The sequence below is a fragment of the Lissotriton helveticus genome, chromosome 8 (genome assembly GCF_964261635.1).
Source record: "Lissotriton helveticus chromosome 8, aLisHel1.1, whole genome shotgun sequence".
NCBI classification, from domain to species: Eukaryota; Metazoa; Chordata; class Amphibia; order Caudata; family Salamandridae; genus Lissotriton; species Lissotriton helveticus.
The window spans coordinates 420,202,298-420,223,589 of NC_136069.1; the positions used below are offsets into that span (position 1 = coordinate 420,202,298).

General features: G+C 45.2%; 1 pseudogene; it reads left to right on the top strand.

Moving 5' to 3' along the window:
* Positions 1-227: 227 nt before the first annotated feature.
* Positions 228-21,292, top strand: part of LOC144773746 (tricarboxylate transport protein A, mitochondrial pseudogene) — an 83,731-nt pseudogene continuing 62,666 nt past the window's right edge.

Genomic DNA, 21,292 nt, shown 5'->3' on the forward strand with positions numbered 1-21,292 from the left:
GGTACAACCCAAAGGCTGCTATGGTTGAGTTCCAACCAGGGCAGAAGGTATAGGTTTTGGAGCCAGTGGCTCCTAGGGATTTCCAAGATAGGGGGAGCGGGCCCTACCATATCCTAGAAAGAAAAGGGGAGGTCACCTCTCTGGTGGACCTTAGCTCTAGCAGGAACTCCAAAAGGGTCATCAATGTGAATCACCTTAAACCCGAATATTAAGGCACAGATGTGACCATGCTCATGGTTACAGATGACCATCAAGAAACAGAGAGTGAACCTCTCCCTGACCTCCTGTCCAAGAATCTAAAAGATGGGCCAGTGGAAGGAGTGGTCTTGTCAGACACCCTAACTGTCCAACAGCAGACCGATTGTAGGCAAGTCCTTAATCAGTTTGCTGAGCTCTTCTTTGACCCCTTGTCAGACTAGATAGTGTACTTATGATGTGGACACCGGTGAAAGCCAATGCATCAAAAATAAAATATACAAGCAGTCTGATCATGTGAAAGAGAGCACCAAGGCTGAAGTAAGCAAGATGCTGGAATTGGGAGTCATAGAGCCATCTGAGAGCCCCTGGGCCAGACCAGTAGTGTTAGTTCCCAAGCCTCAGACCCAGGGTGGTAAAAAAGAGATGAGGTTCTGTGTGGACTTTGGGGGCCTCAATGCTGTGACCAAAATCCATGCACACCCAATTCCTAGGGCTGAATGACAGTTTGGGAGCAGCCAAGTATCTGAGTACCTTTGATCTCACATCAGGATACAGGTTTGACTCCAGGAGCAAAGGAAAGATCTGCATTTTCAACTTCAGACTGGCATTATCAATTTACTGTGATGCCTTTTAGACTGAAAAATGCAACAGACACTTTTCAAATGTTAGTGAACAAAGTCCTTGCTGGATTGGAATCCTATAGTGAAGCTTATCTAGATTATATTTCTGTCTTTGGCTCCACCTGGCAGGATCACCTGATTCACCTTGAGAAAGTACTAGAGGCTCTGAGAAATGCATGCCTCACTGTCAAGGCAATCAACTGCCAGATAGGGCACGGGAATGTTGTATACATGGGCCACCTTATTGGTGGGGTTGTATGATGTTACAACGCATACTTTTACAACGCATGCCTTTACAACGCATTTTTTACATGGCAACATCCTTTACATCGCAGGATTTTACATCGCATGTCACTACAACGCATTTTTAGAAACTACCTTCACAACGCATTCCATTACATCGCCTTATACATTTACAACGCATACAATAACACTGCAAACCATTACATCGCATTTTAGGTAAGTGTTGGATAGTTTAGGGGTAATAATTGCTATTCTATCTCCAGTGAGTGCAACAGTAGGGTAAGTGTTGGATAGTGTAGGGGTAAAATTACTATTCTAACTCCAGTGAGTGCAACAGTAGGGTGAGTGTTGGATAGTGTAAGGGTACTATGCGTTGTAATGGTATGCGTTGTAATGTCTTGCGATGTAATGCCTGCGTTGTAGTGACATGGGTTGTAATGGTATGTGTTGTAGTGACATGCGATATAATGCCTGCGTTGTAGTGGCATGCGACGTAAAGGATGCTGCGATGTAATAACTTTGTTGTAATGGTAGTGCGATGTAAAAGTTGCGTTGTAAAGGTTGTTTCCCATTGGGGAGGCCAAGTTCAATCAGTGCAGCCCACAATGCAGACCATTCTGGACTGGGTGGCTCCAATGACCCAGATTCAAATCAGAGCCTTCCTGGGCTTTACTGGGAACTACTGAAGGTTTGTGAAGAACTATGGCACCATTGTGACACCACTCACAGAACTGACCTTCAAAAGAATGCCCAAAATTGTGTGCTGGGCAGTGAGCTGTCACAAGGCTTTTGACAGTCTGAAGGAAGCATTGTGCTCTGCACCTGTTCTGAAAGTTCCAGATCATGCCAAGCAATTCATTGTGCAGACAGATGCCTGTGAGCATGGAATAGGAGTGATCCTATCCGACATAAATGGCAATGGTCAGGACCGGCCACTGACTTTCATCAGTAGAAGGCTATTCCCCAGGGAACAGCATTGGAGTGCAATTTAGAAGGAGGTCTTTGCTGTGGTCTGGTCCCTGAAGAAGCTGAGGCTATATCTGTTTGTCTCTCACTTCCTTGTTCAAACCGACCACAGGCCTCTCAGATGATTAATGCAAATGAAAGTTGAAACTCCCAAACTACTAAGGTGGTCCATATCCCTACAGGTAATAGACTTTGAAGTGGCACACAGACCTGGGACTGCCCATGCCAAGGCAGATGGTCTTTCCAAGTTCTTCCACTTAGACAATGAAGACTCTGTAGGGGAAGGTTAGTCTCATCTTCTTTCGTTTGGGGGGGTCATGTAGGAGAGTGCCTCTTTTGGACATGGTTAGCCCTCCCTTTTTGCCTGGAAAATAATGTAATTTCGAATGGTAGTGCACAGTGTCCCTGCCAACCAGGTCCCCTGTGCCAGAAGCTCTTTCCATAAACTGTACCTTTTGTTTTCCAATTAGCATAACTTCAGTACCCTTTATAAGTCAATAGTAAATGGTGCTCCTGGTACCTAGGGCATTAGCATTAAATAGGGACCCCAAGGGTAGCAGTACAAATGGTGTTACCCTATGGTCTCCTCACCAAGGCCATGCAGGCTGCCACTGCAGACTGGGTGCCCTGGTGCAGGCAAAATTGAAGAGGTGACATAGCACACATCCCTGTGTGCCAATCCCACAGACAATGCATGGGATATAGGTAAGCCACCACCTTTATATGGCCTTATAGTCCCATGGCAAGGTGCACTATATTTCCTGTGAGGACAGATATGCCCTGTAGTATCCATCCTGATTTGTGGATATTGTAAGTGAACAGGGAAGCCATAAGGAGTACACGGGCTGGACACTCATCATTACAAGTTCTCCAGCTCCATGATGGCTTCACTGTGCTATGGGATGTTTAGTACCAAACATCTCGTCTTAATAAACCTGCACTGATTCCAGTGTCAGATTTATTAATAATTGCCCGCAGAGGATGACCTCTTAGAGGGGTCCCCTGAAACCTACCAACCCTTAGTGTTGTCATCGACTGGTCGGAGCTAGCCTACCAGCACTAGACAGAGTTATGATCTCATGCAATGAGCGCCAACACGCTCAGAGGCCGAGAACAAAGCCTATCCTCTGCGGAGGTGTTCAAACCCCACCACAGTCAGGAAAGCTTCAAAGTCCGTGTCACCTTTGAAACGCGACCAAACTCCTTTTGGATGGAAGACAGGTGGGAAGGTCAAGTTAGAATAGGAGGTGTGTCCTCCTCTACCAACTCATCCCCTCAGGTTTTAGAGGGGAGGTGCAACACATTTTTCAGTGCCCACCATCTTGAAGAAGGTGGGACTTCAACCAATCACCAATCAAGCAGTATTTGCAAAGCACTGCTTATCACTCCGGGGGGTATGTAGATGCTGTGCTGAAGGTTTCAGATGCAGAGCCAGGTGTTGAGCTCTCTCCTGAAGTGGCTGAGCGCAGGTGGTGCATAGGTGGAGAGGGAGGGAGTTCCATGTATTGACGAATTTTTGAGAGAACAAGCAGCTCCGGTATGGCTGCGGCGGATCGATGTAGTCTGTGCAAGGGTGAAGTGTGCAGAGTGCAGGTTCCTGGTGGGTTGGTGTAAGGTCAGGTGATGGTTCATGTAGTGTGGTCTGATGTTGTGGAGGGCCTTGTATACGTGAGTCAGGAGCTGAAACTGGCATCTCTTGTGAATGAGGTGCCAGTAGAGGTCCATGAGGAGTTGGGTGATGTGTGCTCTCTTAAGTAGGTTGAGGATCAGCTTTGCTGCTGCGTTCTATAATGTTTGGTGGAGTCTTTGCACAAGTTCGTAGTTTATGCCAGCATAGAGAGAGTCGCCGTAGTCAAGTAAACTGGTGATGAAGGCCTGTTTCACTCTTTTTCTGGTGCTGGTAGGAAGGGAGCCATTTGGAGATTTTTGGGAGCCTGAGGATGGTGTTGAAGCAGGCTGATGCAACGCAGTTGACCTGGCGTCTTATGGTGAGCTTGCTGTCCAGTATGATGCCGAGGTTGCGAGCATGGTGTTTTGGTTTGGAGGTTGGTCTGAGCTCCTGTGGCCAACTGGAATCCTTCCAGAGGGCGCTGTGTCTGCCGAAGATGAGGACACCTGTCTTGTCTGTGTTCAGCTTGATGCAGTTGTCTTTCATCCATGTTGCTAGGTTCCTCATGCAGTTGTGAAAGTTTTTTTTTTTTTTTTTTTAAACCTTTATTGGAAGAAAAGCAGGTGACAGCAGTGACGCATATACAAAGCATACACAGATGCAGGGATAATGCAATGCAGCAGTAGACATTAAAAATCCAGGTGCCAAGTCGAAACATAGTGCAGTACAGACAATTGTAGGAGCAGAATATCTGCAGACAATCAGAGTACAATACATAAGCATAGAACACACAGGAACCGCAGGGGTACAGATCTTAAGGACGCACTCGGCAATGAAGGACATCAGCATCAACATTGGTAACGTATACCCATAGTGTAACACTTGCCCGGCGGAGGGACCCCTATCTCCTCCATAGAAGAGCTGTCATTGGCCCATCACCTTACCCCCAGTGACCATACAGTATAAACCACACAAGCAGCACATCAGCAGAACAAAGAAACAGCCCCATCCGTTATAGTACATGGTGTCCGGTAGGTATAGCTGGCTTCTCAGCAAATGTCGCGCTTCAACCGATCCCAACCCGATCCTCACTATCCGAATCAGAATCTGGCGCAGCTCTAGTAAGTAGGTACACCTGCAGCGGGCTCCAGAAGTCCCTAGGTCTGCAGCGCACAGGCATCATGTCCGCATATACATTGTACTGGTCCTGACAATAGATGACATCATCCAGCCAGTCCTTGAGCCGTGGCACCCTGCCCCGCCCCCAACAGCAGGCCACTCGCCGTTTTGCCAACAATAAAGCCACGTCCACAAATCTACGATAAAGTGCCGGCACCTCCTTAGTGTACCCTAAAAGCAAAACTACGGGGTCGAACAATACCCCATCCTCAGTCATGACCTGAAGGGCGTCATGGACCTGCACCCAATACTCAGAAACGGCCTCACACTCCCATGCCAGGTGAAGGAAATCAGCCCCTGCCGCCCGGCAACGAGCACATCTATACAGTTGTGAAAGTTGGCCCTAGTCTGGGTGGGTCCGGCTACAATTGCCTCTACCAGATACATCGTTACCGAAGGTAAGTAACTCGTACATTTCTTCTTAGTTGGTTTGCAATTGAACTCCACTGTGACCACTCTCTTTGTGTACCATTGCCTTTAAGGTCAGCATTACTAGTATACATTTTTCCCAGTCGGCCTCAATTCAGCTCCCATGATATTGATAAAAATGTGCTCTACAACTGGCTCATCAGAGCTCAAGCTTTAGGATATGTGACCAGAATTCTTTAAATAGTGTGCATGACTTTATGCAATTTGTGGTTCTCCTGTAGAATTAGAAAATCACAAACGTTTCACAAATCACTATTCATAGTAGCTTTCTTGACAAATCCTTAGGACTGTTATTTCATCCTTTGGACAGAATGACGCTGAAGGGCACATCTGGGGGAAGTGGGGAAAGACGCAGCTGGGAAAAGACATGTGTTTATGGCAATAATGGTGGCTTTGTTGGATTGCGAGATGCCACTTTAAGTACGAGCGGAAAGCCGCAGCGTCAGATGCAAGCGGTGCAGGCTCATTGAAGGACTGCACTATTATGTATAGTGACTCTTAACGAAACATCAGTGATCTGCGGTGAGGGGGACAGCGATCCGATTCTCTACAGACAACACCCGAAAATAGTGTGTTTGAACAGCGCTCCTGTGTGCAGACTACTAAATTAGCAGACCCTGCTAGGAATTTCCAGACATTGTTTGGAGACCTACGGAGCATCGTATTGTCAGCGTGTGGATAGCGAAATACAGCAATTACGAACGCTGAGTAGGTGGCTACATGCGGAAGATCGATGCCACTGAAAAAACAGCTGATCAGCATAAAGTTTACCCCAACTTTAGAGGCCACATAACACGGCATTAAAGTGCATGCCATTGTTCTACGTTTAAGCGGACAGTACAGGGGATAACTACATTCGCCACATGATCACAGTGGTAGGACTGTGCCTGACCTCAAGATGGCGTCAGGAATTCATTCGGACCATGGTCTCCCCCCCCCCCCCCAAATCTGACAATCTCTGAGTACTGCTGCTCTGTTCAGCTATTGAGGAGATTGGCCTTGGTTCATCCCCTGACCATCACCTACCAAGCCGGACTTTGGGCACAGTTTTTCTCCCTGTCTCGCCCACCCCCCTCATTGTATATCGGTATCTCTGCTTTCTCCTGGTCTCCTATCTATCTATATGTTCCCATTTAGCACTCCTTTTTTCTTTGTCTTACTTCCTTTGCTCCTATCCCCTCTCACTTGAATCTTTCCCTTGCCCGCTACACCACCTAGCCCCTTGTCCTTTTTTGCCCTTCGACTAAGCATTCCTTTTCCCCTTGTTGGGGAAAGATCCAATATTTATACTCTGGAGTCTCAGCGAACCCGCTGAGAGAGTCAACAGCATCGAGGGAGCCACTCACAATTGAGGAATGGTATGGCACCCCTTGCCAAAGCACTCCCTCTCCCCTTTTTGGGGAGTTAGAGTGTGCGATCGCCTAACAACACACTACGAGTTTTCGGCTAGACTTTGTGAAGTGGCGCTTTTGAACTCTTCTCAACCAGAGGTCCATGCGCATTTTTCGCCGTGACACGACCCGTCTACCGGCAGTTACAATGTAAACCATTAAGAATTAAGTCCCCTGATGAAGGGCAAGCCCGAAATGCATTGGGCAGAAATGTTTGAATTAATATGCAAGCTCTACATGCTATGGAAGTAATAGTATGGAACTGAAAATAAAATAACATTACTGTATGAAACAACCTATAAAAAATCTTTTGTGAAATGTATTGAAATTGATTGAAGGTGTGCCTATTGGGGACGTTACTCTCACAGGAGACAACGCTTGCTCTGTTTGTTCATTCACTCTCACACTCAAGAGGGTTTACCAAGAAGGCACCCATAAACTATATTACTTTTGATTACCCTATCACACTAGGAGTGCACACTTCCACGTTCCAATTGGATTTCATGACATCTCCGAATGTCATCTAAAGGTATGCCTGCTCAGGACGATCCTGGGGCCTCCGCACCAAGTCTTGAGGCCCCAGGACCCATCGGCGTTGCAAGGCATCAGTTCCCAGAGGTACTGGACTCATTGATGCAAAAACCTACAATGCCAAGCCCAGGTGGACTCCAACTTTGCACCAATCCAGCACCTGTCAAGGGACTTCAGAACTCCAGAGACCCACCTCAGCAGTAGCCCCGCAGCTCCAGAATCATCGCTCCAAGTTGCCAGACACTGACCGCAAGGTTCAACTTTGCGCTCCATGCCCACCTGCACGCCTTTGCTGCACACCACCCACCTGCCCAGGGCATCTCCAAGCCAGATGTGCTCCAGAGGCTCCAGAGGCCTTTTGACCTCTACTGTCCCTTGAGAGCTCCCAGACATACCTGCAAGGCCCCCTTTGCTTTGCCTTTACAGGTGGCCCACCTGGCTTTGTAGAGCACCAGCTACAAAGTCCCTGTTTACCTTGTTTCCAGAGAAACCCGGGAAGCTCCCAAGAACTTGGCCTTGGCACTACATACCTTGGCCATGAACCTTGTGAGTTCCAACAGGGTAACCACACAACAACTGTATTGCATTGCTTGTTCTACTTGCCTATTTCCTTCCATAGGAAATGTATTGTGCGTAATTGCGCACAACTGTGATTATTACATTTTTTGGTGATTTATCATATTGCAGAAAGTATTTACCTTGTATCCAAAGTTCTATCTAAATATTTATATTAAAAGAGTACTATTTTTCTAAGTTGGTCTTGACTTCATTGATTGTGTGCCTCATTTATCGACTTATTGTGTACAACAAATGTTTAGCACTACCTTCTGATAAGCCTAACTGCTCGCCCACACTACCACAAAAATAGAGCGTTAGTATTATCTACTTTTGCCTCTGTAAACCAATAAGGGTCTCCTCGACCTCTCTGCACCGTGTACCCAATTGTGGTGCACCATATAGAGTGGTGGATTTCGTACATGAAGCAAGGGCAATAATGTGCAGAATGAACAGCAGGGCGGCGAGCACGCACCACTGCTGTACCCTGTGCCTAATTTGAATCTCCTTAGAGAGTTCATCATTTTGGCTGAACCTGACTGAGGTCCTTGTATTATTGTGCGTAGGAGCCGGAAGATGAACAAGAGGCACGTCCATCCCCATGGCCAATAGGTGTTGCCATAGCTTTGACCAGTTACACAGTTGAAAGTAATGGAGTGTTCCATGAAAGCTTAATATAGTCAGGTACATTATGTCACAGTATATTTGCCAAGTATCAGATTGAGGTTCAGGCACTGCTCTAACGTCCCTATATGTTTTGGAAAGCCATAGTGACATGGGCTTAAAATCTTATTATCCTCCACTGGCTCAATAATCCTGTTATATAAAACCCTCCCACAAATTTTGTCTGGGATGTCTATCAGGGAGATGGGGCGATAGCAGCTGTGTGAGGATCGGTCCCCCTTCTTTAAAATCGGCATGATGACAAATAACGCCCAGGAAACAGGTAGGGATGTATATTGTAAGTTGTTATAAACATTAGTCAGAACGGGCAACCAGGTACACATTATTAAATCAATGGGCATACCGTCTGGGCTAGATACCTTTCATCATTCACTCTGCTGTATTGCAGTTGTAACATAATCTAAAGTTAAAACTACAGTGGCATGCAAGTCAGGTATCTCTCTAGCATGTAACACCAAGTCCCCCATGGGATAGATTTGTGAGAAATGTACCTCCGACGCCTCACTGCTAATATGACAGCTAATCGGCGCTACAGTTCTGTTAACTGTCCTCAAAGGTGAGACTGAACACCAGAAAGACTTAGGGGCTTATTTACAAACCCCTTGCGCCACTTTTGCATCACTTTTCCAATGTTAAAAATGATGCAAAAGTGGTGCAAGAGCCTTGTAAATCTGCCCCATACTATCCTTAGTGGTTGCTGAGTGTGCCAGGTTAAACCACTGCTGGTTAATCACCTCCCCCACCTCTTTTTTGTTACTGTTTTATACTGTTTGCCCAGGCTAACGGCCATAGAGGGCTCCTTAGGATGGGCAGTCAATGCCCTGCGCCGGGCTCGATTAGCTGCTGAACATTCATAGTCAAACCATCTTGGAGCTGACGGGACTGAATTCACTGGTTTCACCGGTTTAGAACTGGTTTTTTTCATACATGAGCACAGCTCACAAAAGAACTTGCTAAGACCCCTGTCCCATTAGAATCGTTATCAGACTAATAACCCAAAATTAGCTCAAAGTTTTTTGGGATTATTGCAGCAAGGGATTGGGCATGATTAGAAAGTTTGCAGTCTACTTTTAAGTTGTCCTAGATGTCGATTATGTATGTGGTTCGGGTCAAATATTAGATTCCGCCCTCAGTGTCCCCATCAGATCTATCTCTATGGGATTATGACAGGACTGGACTGGGAACACAAAGCAGCCCTGGAAATTTACTTTGACCCTTCCATGGGGAAGCACTGTCTGGACCCGGGTGGCCGGAAATGCTTGCTTGCTGCTTTTGTTACTGGGGGCGGATATTGCAGCACCGCAGCAAAACTGATCCCTAACATAACTGGCCCATACCCTTCCTGCCTCTCGGGGAAATGCCCGCCGTCCACTATGGCCAGTCTGGCCCTGGATTGCAATCACCAAAATCTGTACGTACAATAGACCCAGACATCAATCGATTAAGTAGATTACCAGCAATGAATATATAATCAACAAGGATGCTTGATTCCGGTCCAGGAAAGACATGGCTTGGTAGTTCGGGCTGGACTGTTCCCATGAGGCACAGGGTCAAGGCTGATTTGCATATGGCCATGTCTGAACTGGGGTGGTGTGGAGTGCAAAAAAACGATGGATTTAGCTCAGATCTCTGTACTGGGGTGAATGTATGACATTGTTCTGCATTCTGTCCATCAACTGTTGTTTTGCATATATAATCAACAACACATTAACAGTTTCAGTCACTAAAGGTTGGCACACCTGCATTACCTCTGCCTGCCTCCTCCAGCACGTTGTATAGGTCCAGAGGCAAAAGAAAGGTCTCCAGTCCCTTGCTCCTTTGATCGGGCACTGCCCTATCTCTTCGATTGGAGGAGGCCAGCTTTGCCTTGAAATGTCCTGCTCAACACAAATGAGCTTCCCTCCCTTCATCTGTTGCCAACCCCATGATTGAATCAATAAACCTGAACAAATCAGGATATGGTAGGCTCGATCCAGTCTCTCCGTGCTCGCGAGCGTGCTCCAGGTGACATGTTTAAAACCTCTCCTCTTGCCAATTAAAATAGTGCATTCGTGTCGGTAACTCTGTGCTCTGCAGTGATCGCAAAGGTGGAAAAGAGAGGCAAGCCAGTCTTCGACAGTAGTAGTACTTCGACTGTTATCACCAAAAGGTTCCTTGAAAGTACACACAAGTAACCATAGTCACACGTTGAAATCGAAGATGAGTCCATACATGGAGATGGTATCATTCCTGTGCCTCTGTGATGACAGATACACCTTTACAGCTCGTCGCCAATTGCAAAGTAATAAAATCCAGGATAAAGTTGACAGCTCTTTATTAGTGCAGAACCACATCTGCTTTCAGCCAGGCAGTCAAAGGAAATTAATCTAAACATTGTACTTTCTAATAGGGAACCGTGAAGACAGTTCCTCAGTTAAACATAAACAATACACGAACCACATAGCTAATTGAATGTTAACTCATTACAACACGATGGAAGAAGTCAAGCCCTGACACTCAGAACTTAACCACATGGAAATGGAAGGCTAAAGAGCAAGAGATGGAAACAGGAGCATAAAGAGCAAGCAGCACCCAGGAATGCTCAAAAGCACTCAGATGACCATAACAAAGAACATGGGAAATCCCAAATGAAGCAGCCCAGCCCTCCAATACAGAGTCACTGCACCCAAAGCATGAGCCACACCAAAATCTTAAAAGGTGCCCACTGACTTGGAACTTATGCAGCCAACAGAGACCAGAACAGTATCAAAACCAAGCACCAGAGGTTGGCCAACAGTATTAAAAGAGGAAACCCGCAAAATCCCCCCCCCACCCTCTACTGAAGACATTTAGCCTGAACGCCACCACCTAGAGAGACAGCCCTGAGGATCATCACTGGAGAGATAGAAAAACTAAGGCATAATGGATAAGTACACAGAGGAAATGGACTCACCAAGCAGAGCACTGCAGAGCGTGTGTCAGAGCAGACACCACAGGCAGGCGGCAAACCACGATGCACAAGAAAATTCAAATGAGAAGACAGAGATAACTACTAGAGGGCACCACAACAGGAGGGGCAGGCCACAGCAGGACAGCCCTGCGTCACTTTTGTGATGCAAACCAGGTACTAAATGTTAGCAAATCTGCCTCTCAGAATGGATAAAAGTCCTAGACGAACTTTAAAACTTTTTCCATTTTGGATGTGTGCTGTACAGTGCAGCAGTACAAAAGGGGGTGGTGATGGACGGAGCATCTGAACCAATCAAACACTCACACCCAGTCAACAGATCTGGGTTTAATCCATCACCGTTCTTTAGCCCACTCTGCCACCCCAGTTCAGACATGGCCATATGCAAATCAGTCTGACCCTGTGCCTCATGGAACAGTCCAGCCCGAACTGCCAAGCCATGCCTTCCCTGGACCGGAAATAAGCTTCCTAGGACCGGTTTCTGGCATTACAGCTTTCTTCAGCCAGGGTTGCTTGAATCCAGTGGCAAAGTGAGCAAGGGACTCATGTCTGAGCATACCCTGCCAACTAATGGCGAACAAAGCGGTAAAAAGTGAGTGGTGATGGACGGAGCATCTGAGCCAATCAAACACTCACACCCAGTCAACAGATCTGGGTTTAATCCATCACCGTTCTTTAGCCCACTCTGCCACCCCAGTTCAGACATGGCCATATGCAAATCAGTCTGCCCCTGTGCCGCAGCAGACATGCAAAGTCAGAAAGAGTGGAGAAATAAAAGCATTAATCCAAGTTAACAACAGTGTCAAACGGGAATTATTTTATGGCTCAAAAACCTGTCTACTGTTTTTAGTAGGCTGGGTTTTGTTTAAAAAACCTGGCTGGTTGCATAGAAACACCCATGTACCAACTATGGAATGCTCCCTGACACAAAGTAATGCAAAGTTTTGCAAAATGCTGCTTCGTGTCGCTTTCAGCAACTTTCCAGTGCAGAAAATGAAATTCCAGATAAATCCTTTGCACCAGTTTGTGTCACTTTTGTGATGTAAACCAGAAGCTAAATGTTAGTAAATTTGCCCCTCAGAATGGACAACAGCCCAGAAAGAATCCCCCAACAAATGAGTGAGCCATACAAAACCAAGAGGGTCTAAAAAAAACACAGCCCCAAGAACACCGATGCCACTCACCAAGAACACAACACAGAGGAGGCACAGGCATCTGCAGGCCATGAGGCCAATAAAAGAGAACCTGTACCACGCAATGCCCAAGTTCATTAGGGAGGCAGGGGCAAAGGAGAAGAACTGGGCGAAGGCATGACCAACATGAGCCCCATGGGCAGAAGAAGCCACAGAAGGAAAGGCAAATAACTGACCCAGCACCACATAACCCTCAGGTCCAGCAGGGAGGCAGGGACACTGCAGATGGCCTGAGAGAAGTCACTAATCACAGAAACCCTAAGCACAGGGAGGTGAGAAAGGGGAGGCCAAAGGCGAGAATCAGCACGACACAAGGAGAGAGGGTGACAGGGAGTGAGGAGAGGGACAGAAAGTAAACACCATGGAGAAGTCCAGCGAATCAGTCCAGTACCACACAACCTCAATCCCAGAAGGAAAGCAATATTTCCCAAGTCAAGATAGTTAAATATGACACCCTCGTCTCGCATACAAACCTAGTAGAGAGCCAGAGAAGGAGAATCCAGACAATAAACCAAAAGCACTCAGGCCTAATAGGGAAGCAGAGCTAGAGAGCAATTGCAACAGAGAGACAGGGCACACCTAGTACACAGGCTCCAAGCCCAGCACGAAGTGACAGAAGGAGCTTCCAAACAGCTGAACTAGTACCCCACCACCACCTAAACCCAGCAAGCAGACGGGGGTGCAAGAAAGGACTCTAGACTGGGAAACAGGATCGCACCTCTGTGATTGAGAATCCCAGCAGGGGCCAGAGAAGGAGATACCAAACACAAAAAGCAGCAAAACAAACTAGTACGCCCAGCAGGAACGTAAGCACAAGGGGGACTGAAACTGCAGAGTAATACAACCAAAAACCAAGCCCACACACAAAGCAAGAGGGACCAGGCCCCAAGGGAGGCCAAACACAGGACACAGACTTCCATTTTCCCCAATGAAAACAGTAGAAGGTCCACAAACTGGGGACCAGGTGCAAAACCCAGAAGCCAACCACGGATCAGAGCTGCACCCATGGAAATAATAATTTCCCTCCACCAGACTCCTGCAATGAGCCACCAGATACCTCACAGATGACACAGGAGCACAGAAAAGCCAAGTGAGAAGACAAATGCCCTCAACTTTCCTAACATGAACCACCAAGCCAAGGAGATGGCGTCCACAGGTTAGATTGCTCAGAACAAAGGATCACTTTGTCACTCAAAACTTGAGCAGGATGGCAGGAGCAGAGCCCCCAAATACTGAACTAGCGCTGGCACAGCCGACCCAAAAACAACTATGCCATGGACCCCTAAGAGAAGGGAGCAATAGAAACCAGCAAACACATACCTCAAATTGGCAGCCCAATAGTCACAGGCAAACCTAACCCCGAGGCAGCAGGAGACCAGAAAAAACTCAGCCAGCCAGTTTCCAACAGGAGAGAAGGACTGCCAAGTGCCAACCCCAGTGTAAAGCACTGTTCCACCAAACCCTGCTACAGTAGGTACAGCACAGCACCAGGGAAGTTGAGGGTGGGCAGTACCACTGGTCCACAAACCATATAAATGGCTCACCTGTAATCCAAGCACCGAGGCCCAGGACCGGCGGATGCACCCAGGGTAGGAAGGCCATAGATGCAGGAGGATCCCAAACCCAAGAAGAAGACTGCAAGCATGTCCCCAGCACCTAGGAGCAACAATGTCTATGTAGAGAGGAAGGCTGGGAATCAGTGACCCTGAAGAACCATGGGCCACACCCCCAGCACATGCAGGAACTACCATAAGGAAAAGCCTGAGAAAGAGAGAGAGCGGCCAAAAGTCACAGTGGCCCCAGGGCCAGCTTAAGCAAATCAAAGAAAACATGTAAAGAAGGAGCAGGAAATGGCAAGAGATCTCACCTTTGGGATATATTGGCTATGGCCCAGGGGTCTCCAACCAGTAGCTCAAAAGCTACTGTAGCTCGCCAGCTACCTCTGAGTAGCTCACCTGTGTGCAGCCCAGCTTATTAAATTATAAAGCTTTTGCTTGGTTGAATTATTATACATATAAACATTTTTTAGATTATACAACACTAATAATATTAGTAGCTTTCAATGTGTTTCATTGAACATAAGAAGCTCTCAGTACAGAAACGGTTGGTGACCTCTGCAACCTTTTGGTGAAGCTGTTTAGCATTGGGAAAAATGTAAAAAAAATAAGAAAAAAAGGTGTGATAACGTTACCGCTACTAGTGGTCATATAATTCCTCTGGCCTATATATAATGCATGTATGCCAGAGAAATAATGTTGCTGGCATTTCCTTTAATTTCTTATTTACCAATTCAAGATAACGGACGCCACTTGGATCAGTAAATTTAAAAAGTGGCGCACGAGAGAGGCAGCAAGACAGGAGAGGGTGAGAAGATCGAAAGCGAGTGTAACAGCATTACCTGGGTAAGCAAAAGAAGAAAACAAGGATGAGAGAAATGGGGGAAAGCCCATGAGGGAGAGAGTAACACAAAGCGTGGGGGAGAAGTACACAAGAGAAAATAGAACATGTGTGGGAGAGCATCACAGAGAAGCGGAGGGGGGCATTTGTGGTTGAGCACAACAGAAAGAGAGCTGGAAAACACTTGCAGTTTAATGGAATGGCTGAACAAAAAGAAAAAAGAAGTTCCCTAATAGTGAAGCAATGGAAGGATGCAGTGGCGACCGGCACGGCTTGGAGATGGCGGGCGAGGGAGAGGGGGTGGGAGTAAGGGGGGTGTAAGAAAAGAAAAGAAAAAAACAACTGGGTGTAAGAAAAGAAAAGAAAAAAAAACAACTTAGCTTATGGCCACCTCTCTCCCACATTATCTTTCCTCCACATCCGTTGACGTACAGGTAGCACCCAGGCTCCCCTGAGCTGCAATGCAGTGTTATGATTGGTCTGAGCGCCGTGGTTCGGCACTGAGCCAGGGAATGGGGCCTGGGCCTGTTCTCAACCCAGGCTGTAATTCAGTCTGGGTGGAGAACATGCTAAGTGTGCAGGACACTTTCGCGGGCCGGAGACGGCCAGCCAAAGCATCATGCATACTTACAGTGTGCCCACCACCCCTTACCCGTCCAGCTCTGAGAGCAGAGCAGACCCGCCCTGCCCGCAAGATGCCGCAGCAGGAACAAATAAAATGATAATAACATCAAGTTATTATCATTTTTCCTTTCTTTCACTGCTGCTAAGCAGTGGGGCGACAAACCTCCGCCTTAGTTGAGGAACCGCCACTGGAAGGATGCAAGCCAGCCAGTAAAAGAGATAGTAAAGAGGCTGTGCTCCACGGGAGAGACAACACAAGATGTTTAAGCTTGGACCAGGAAAGACATCAAATCAGTAGAAGTTAAATAAGAGTGTCAAAAACGCTAACCAATAGTGAGCAATGGGTGGGCTGTAAACCCCTGTACATTTTGGTAAATCCAGGTGTTACATAATCAGACAGCTTGTGCTGTCTGGTTAGTGAGACCTTAAAAAGAAATAGCCAGAACAGATTTAGCCCAGTGGTTCTCAACCTTTTGACTTCTGGGAACCCCCACTTAATCATTACTGGAACCCAGGGACCTCCACTGAATCATTATTGGAATCCGGGAACACCCCACTGAGTCATTGCTGGAAGCCAAGGACCCCGGCCTAAGCATTGTCAATGATTTGAACCACAAAACAATACACAAAAATACAGGGAAAAAATCATCAAACAAATACACAAACAATGACACATTTTATTTATTTCACAAACACATATAAATAAAAAGGACAACATTTTAATTTTAATAGAAAGGTTGGAGCTTTTCTAAAATCAACCGAGGCCACTTATAGTCCTTACTATATTCAGTTTGATGTACCTGCACTGCTCCCAATAATTAATCTGAGGAGACTAATTTGATTTTTAGCTACTAATTTCAAATTCCTTCACCTTTACAATACGTTTTAACATGTTCAATTACACATTTAGCATCTTTATTTATATACACTTTAATAATCTGCTAATATTATTTAATTTTCGAAGTAGTCGTGGACCCCTGAGGAGGCTTCGCAGACCCCCAGGGTTCCACAGGCTGGGAACCACTGCCCTGGCCTATCCAGGGTCCACATCGACTAGTATCAGGGAAAAAGACAAAAACAACAGGTAGGGTTGCGGCTATGCTGCCACCATAGTGGGAAGAGTTCTGAAGAGGTCAGAGAAGAGGAGGAATTGTTTTATTTGTTGCAGCTAGGCCAAGTGGAGCCTGTGAAGAGCTGGGCGCGCCTCAGTGACGTAATTGTTGGGAGAGGAAGAGTTGAAGAGGTAATTGGAGATGTATGACCTCACAACTTACGCAGGTCGTTAAAATGTCATGGCAATGTTTCAGTAAGCATGACACAAATTACAACTGTAAGTAGGTGGAATGCTAGAAATAAAAGAAATCAAAAGTACTGAGAATCAGCAAAGCAGCGGCATAAACACACAATGTACTCCACCATAAAGGAAACATTAAAAACAACAGATTTTAAAGCCTTGAGGTTCCAAGTGATTAACTCGTTCATCGCCAGTGAATGTCAAATGTGATCGCGCGCTGTCACAGCAATGTATGGTGACTTATTTTTAATATGTATTGGCAATGCACAGCATTTGAAACCTGATTGGGTGGAGTTCGCACATTTGACACTAATTAAATAAGTAGATGTGTTCCTGGTATGCCAGTTGTGATTATTGAGATAGTGTAGAGTGGGGATGCGGTGTGTTACAACCCGCCAGTGCTAGAGAGCATCAGGTACAGACCTATCAATTATGTTTCCTCATCGGACCTATAGGAAGCGACAGTGAAGAACTGGACCCCGGGGAGCAGCAATTATGCCGGATAGAGCTTATCTTTGAAGTGTGATTAGCAGCAGCAGTTCTGGCAGTGGTTTCCTAATTAAGTCCATAGAATCTGACAAGAAAAATACATCATCATGGATGACAGGTTTAGTTGTAAAGTGGGGGGAAGGAATCAGCGGGGGCAGGAAACATAGGTGAATTCTGTTTTTCACGGAAAACCCTATTACATTTTCCTGCTCCTGTAAGGATGCCTAATCTTCAGAGATGTTTTACAAGACCAGAGCCGGCTCTAGGGGAGTGCGACTACTGTGGCCGTACTGGGCGCAGACATGGAGGGAACACTGATGGGGGGGGGGGGGGGGGGGGGGGGGGAGGGAAGCCGACGGGCCGCGGCGCTGTTTTGAGCAATAACTTACAATTGAAAGGCTAGTGTAACATTGAGGTGTGCAGCTGCTAGGGTTTTACGTGTCACTAGATAGTAGGGTGACTAACTGGCATGGGTGCAAATTCAGGACAGTGAGTGTAAAAATTCAGGACAAAGTGTCAAAATTCAGGACAAAAATTCAGGACAAAAGGTCAAAATTCAGGACAAAAATTCAGGACAAAAGGTCAAAATTCAGGACAAAAATTCAGGACAGAAGGTCAAAATTCAGGACAAAAATTCAGGACAGAAGGTCAAAATTCAGGACAAAAATTTGCGACAAAGGGTACGTTTTACATACACACCAGAGAAGGTTACGAAATAGTATATAAGTAAGAAAATAGACAACCAACATAAGGACAAGTTAAAATAAGTTCATATTAGGTTGAGGCAATCGTGTCCTTCACGTTTTTTCGGTATGCGTGCAGCTTTGAGCAACTGTGCAGGTCTTTTTGTGGTATCTCATATGATCACAAGCTATTTATATGGTTACTGAGCAGGCATGTTTTGTGAGAGAAGTGGTCAGGAAGATCTGCTCGGATGGACTTTGTTGCTGGCATCTCATATCTGAGTGCCGTTGTGAGATGTAAAGCCTCACACATAGAATGTAGCTAGTTGGGACCTGTAGTGCTGGACTAGAGTACAGTGCTCCAAGTGGCCAGATTTGTGTCAGATACCTCCATGTATTCCATATCTGTATAGCTGGTGATGACTGGTTAGGGGCTGATACAGTACTCAGTGAAGGATAAGACCCATAGTGCACAAGTCATGTGTGAGGGTAAAAGCATTAAGCAAGAAAAGGGAGTTATTAACCAGCCTGCATGAGCTGTTATTAGCTGCACACTGCTGGGTGTTATGGTATTATGGTGGGTCAGAGTGGTTAGATTGACAATACTATAAAATGCCCTGGCTAGCCATATATCAGCCCTCCTTATTTTATCTCTATATGGAAATAGTATACTGATTGGGCTGTTTCATTTCTGTGAGGTGTAAACTGCAGATTCTCATTGATGCACAGAAGTGTGCTACAGACTAGAAACTGTATACGTTGTTGAGACATTATTGTATGTCAGAAGGAGGCACTCGAGATCTGAATTCTACATTTAACTTGTATAGCTATGAAGATGAAACACTACTCTAAGTAATTTAAGGTTTCTCCACGATTAAGTATCCCTTTGGGGCACATATTACAATCTGCTAACAGCAGGGGACCCACCTACGATACACCCAAGACACTTACCCGAGGAAGGGGCATATAGGGACCAGTGTTGGAATGTCACTCTATTGTTGGATCTCCCACTATTTGCGGATCAACTAGCAGCTGCCAGCGTGATCTGGGATCAGATCATCCAGATCTGTAAAGCAGCCGCGGGCCGTGGAGGGAGTTACGGTGGGGCAGGGAGGCGTGGAGGGGGAGGGGCAGGGTGGAGGGTGCTAAAAACCGGCATATGGATAATTGCAGGTAAGTAAACAATTTAATTAATAAAACGAATTTGGTAGTGCGCCTTGTGCAAGGCGCACTACCAAATTCGTTTTATTAATTAAATTGTTTACTTACCTGCAATTATCCATATGCCGGTTTTTAGCACCCTCCACCCTGCCCCTCCCCCTCCCGCCTCCCTGCCCCACCGTAACTCCCTCCACGGCCCGCGGCTGCTGTAAAGAATTAAATCCATTTGATTCTGACTTACATTAGATCTGTTATGGAAACACATGAGTTTGTGTCTCTTATGAAGTGATTCTATAAAAATAATTTCTTCCAATTCAAAACTAGTTTAACAACTTCTGTTTGTGTACACTTAGATTTTTTGTCTGTTAGGCAAATCAGAATTTGCCTTGGTTGATATCTGCTTGTTTTGCTTTTGTCCAAATAATTCACTTTGTCCCAATTAGTATCAGATAAACAGATATAGTAACATAATTTTTTGTGCTCCAGTCATGGTTTTTGGTTAGGATTTCCACCTGTTATCCATCTATTCCATTCCATTTTAAAGGGATTATTACTCGATCATCCACTGACCCCCCCCCCCCCCCCCCCCACACCAGCATGTCTTCAATTGTGCCGTCCAGTAGCAGGGCAAATGGTATGCACATTTCTTCTCTCCAGAACTCTTCTTTTACTTTAGTAGCTCTAACTACAAAGTTGGAGCCTGGAAGCCAGCTCTACTTTAAACATTAACATTGTTCAGTCAAAATTACCCACCTTTCATGAATTCCAACAAGGGTGTACATATTTCATCCTGTATGGGATTGTCATGGTAATGCAGTGGAAATGTTTTAAGAATGTTGAAGCTCTAGGTAATGGCATAGCTAGCACTTTTTAGGCAACGGCAATTATAGAAAATAAAACAATTGATAAAAGCATCTTCCTTAATATTTTTAAATTAAACTTTTACAAACATCTTCTTACAACCGACTTTGCACCATTTTCCCAAGGAATTCCACCTACAGTACTCCAGTATATCAAGACCTTTTGTTTGCTCTCTTTCATCCTGATTGCAGAGATACCCGCGCTGCTATACAACCTTGATCTTGAGTTTTAGAAGTTATTTTGGCCCGTGTCATTTGCTGAAACTTTCAGTGATAGGACAACTTGGGCAAAGATTAATGCAAGAAGCGACTATAGGGAGTATTTACATGCAATTGTGAAATGGTACACAAACTATAGAATGGATGTGCAGCTCATAGGGCAGTAAAATATACTGGATCATCAGGTAGAGAAATGGCACTTGATGGTGAAACAGTTTCTGCATTACCTTTTAGATGCAAAACTAAATATGTTTACAAAAAAAACGTAGCCCTTCTGTAAACCAATGTAATCAAAAGTGATGCCTATGGACTATTTACCAATATTTTTTATGGGGAACAGATACCATTAATTATCTTTCCCTCAAGCAATTATTCTCATAGAAACTAAATCAATCATGAGTTAAATTTTACACTCATTCGACTAGGTTGCAATCCACCAAATTCAACAAATCAAAGAAAAAGATCAAAAGTTAGTTTGTATATTTAATTTAGTAAACCATATCGTTCTCAGAAGGTGGATTCTCTTCTCTTTTTCTATTTTTTACATATATATATACAACTTCAACATATTTATACACACATATATACAATATACATACAAATTCACAATGTACAAACAAATACAAAAAATCCTTTGAACCTTTTTTAGGGTTCATTTGCCCACAACTATTTCAAAAAGGATGTTTTCAAATAATTACAAAAGAACATTCCTTATAACCAGGTCACCAAAATCAAATTCAAGGGAGCATCTGAAGGTATAATCCTTTACCCTTCCCTTATATTACTAAATTAAATATACAAACCAACTTTTGATCTTTTTATTTGATTTGTTGAATTTGGTGGATTGCAACCTAGTCGAATGAGTGTAAAATTTAACTCATGATTGATTTAGTTTCTATGAGAATAATTGCTTGAGGGAAAGATAATGAATGGTATCTGTTCCCCATAAAAAAATATCGGTAAATAGTCCATAGGCATCACTTTTGATTACCGTGCGTTTTATACCCAGATGCCTTTTGG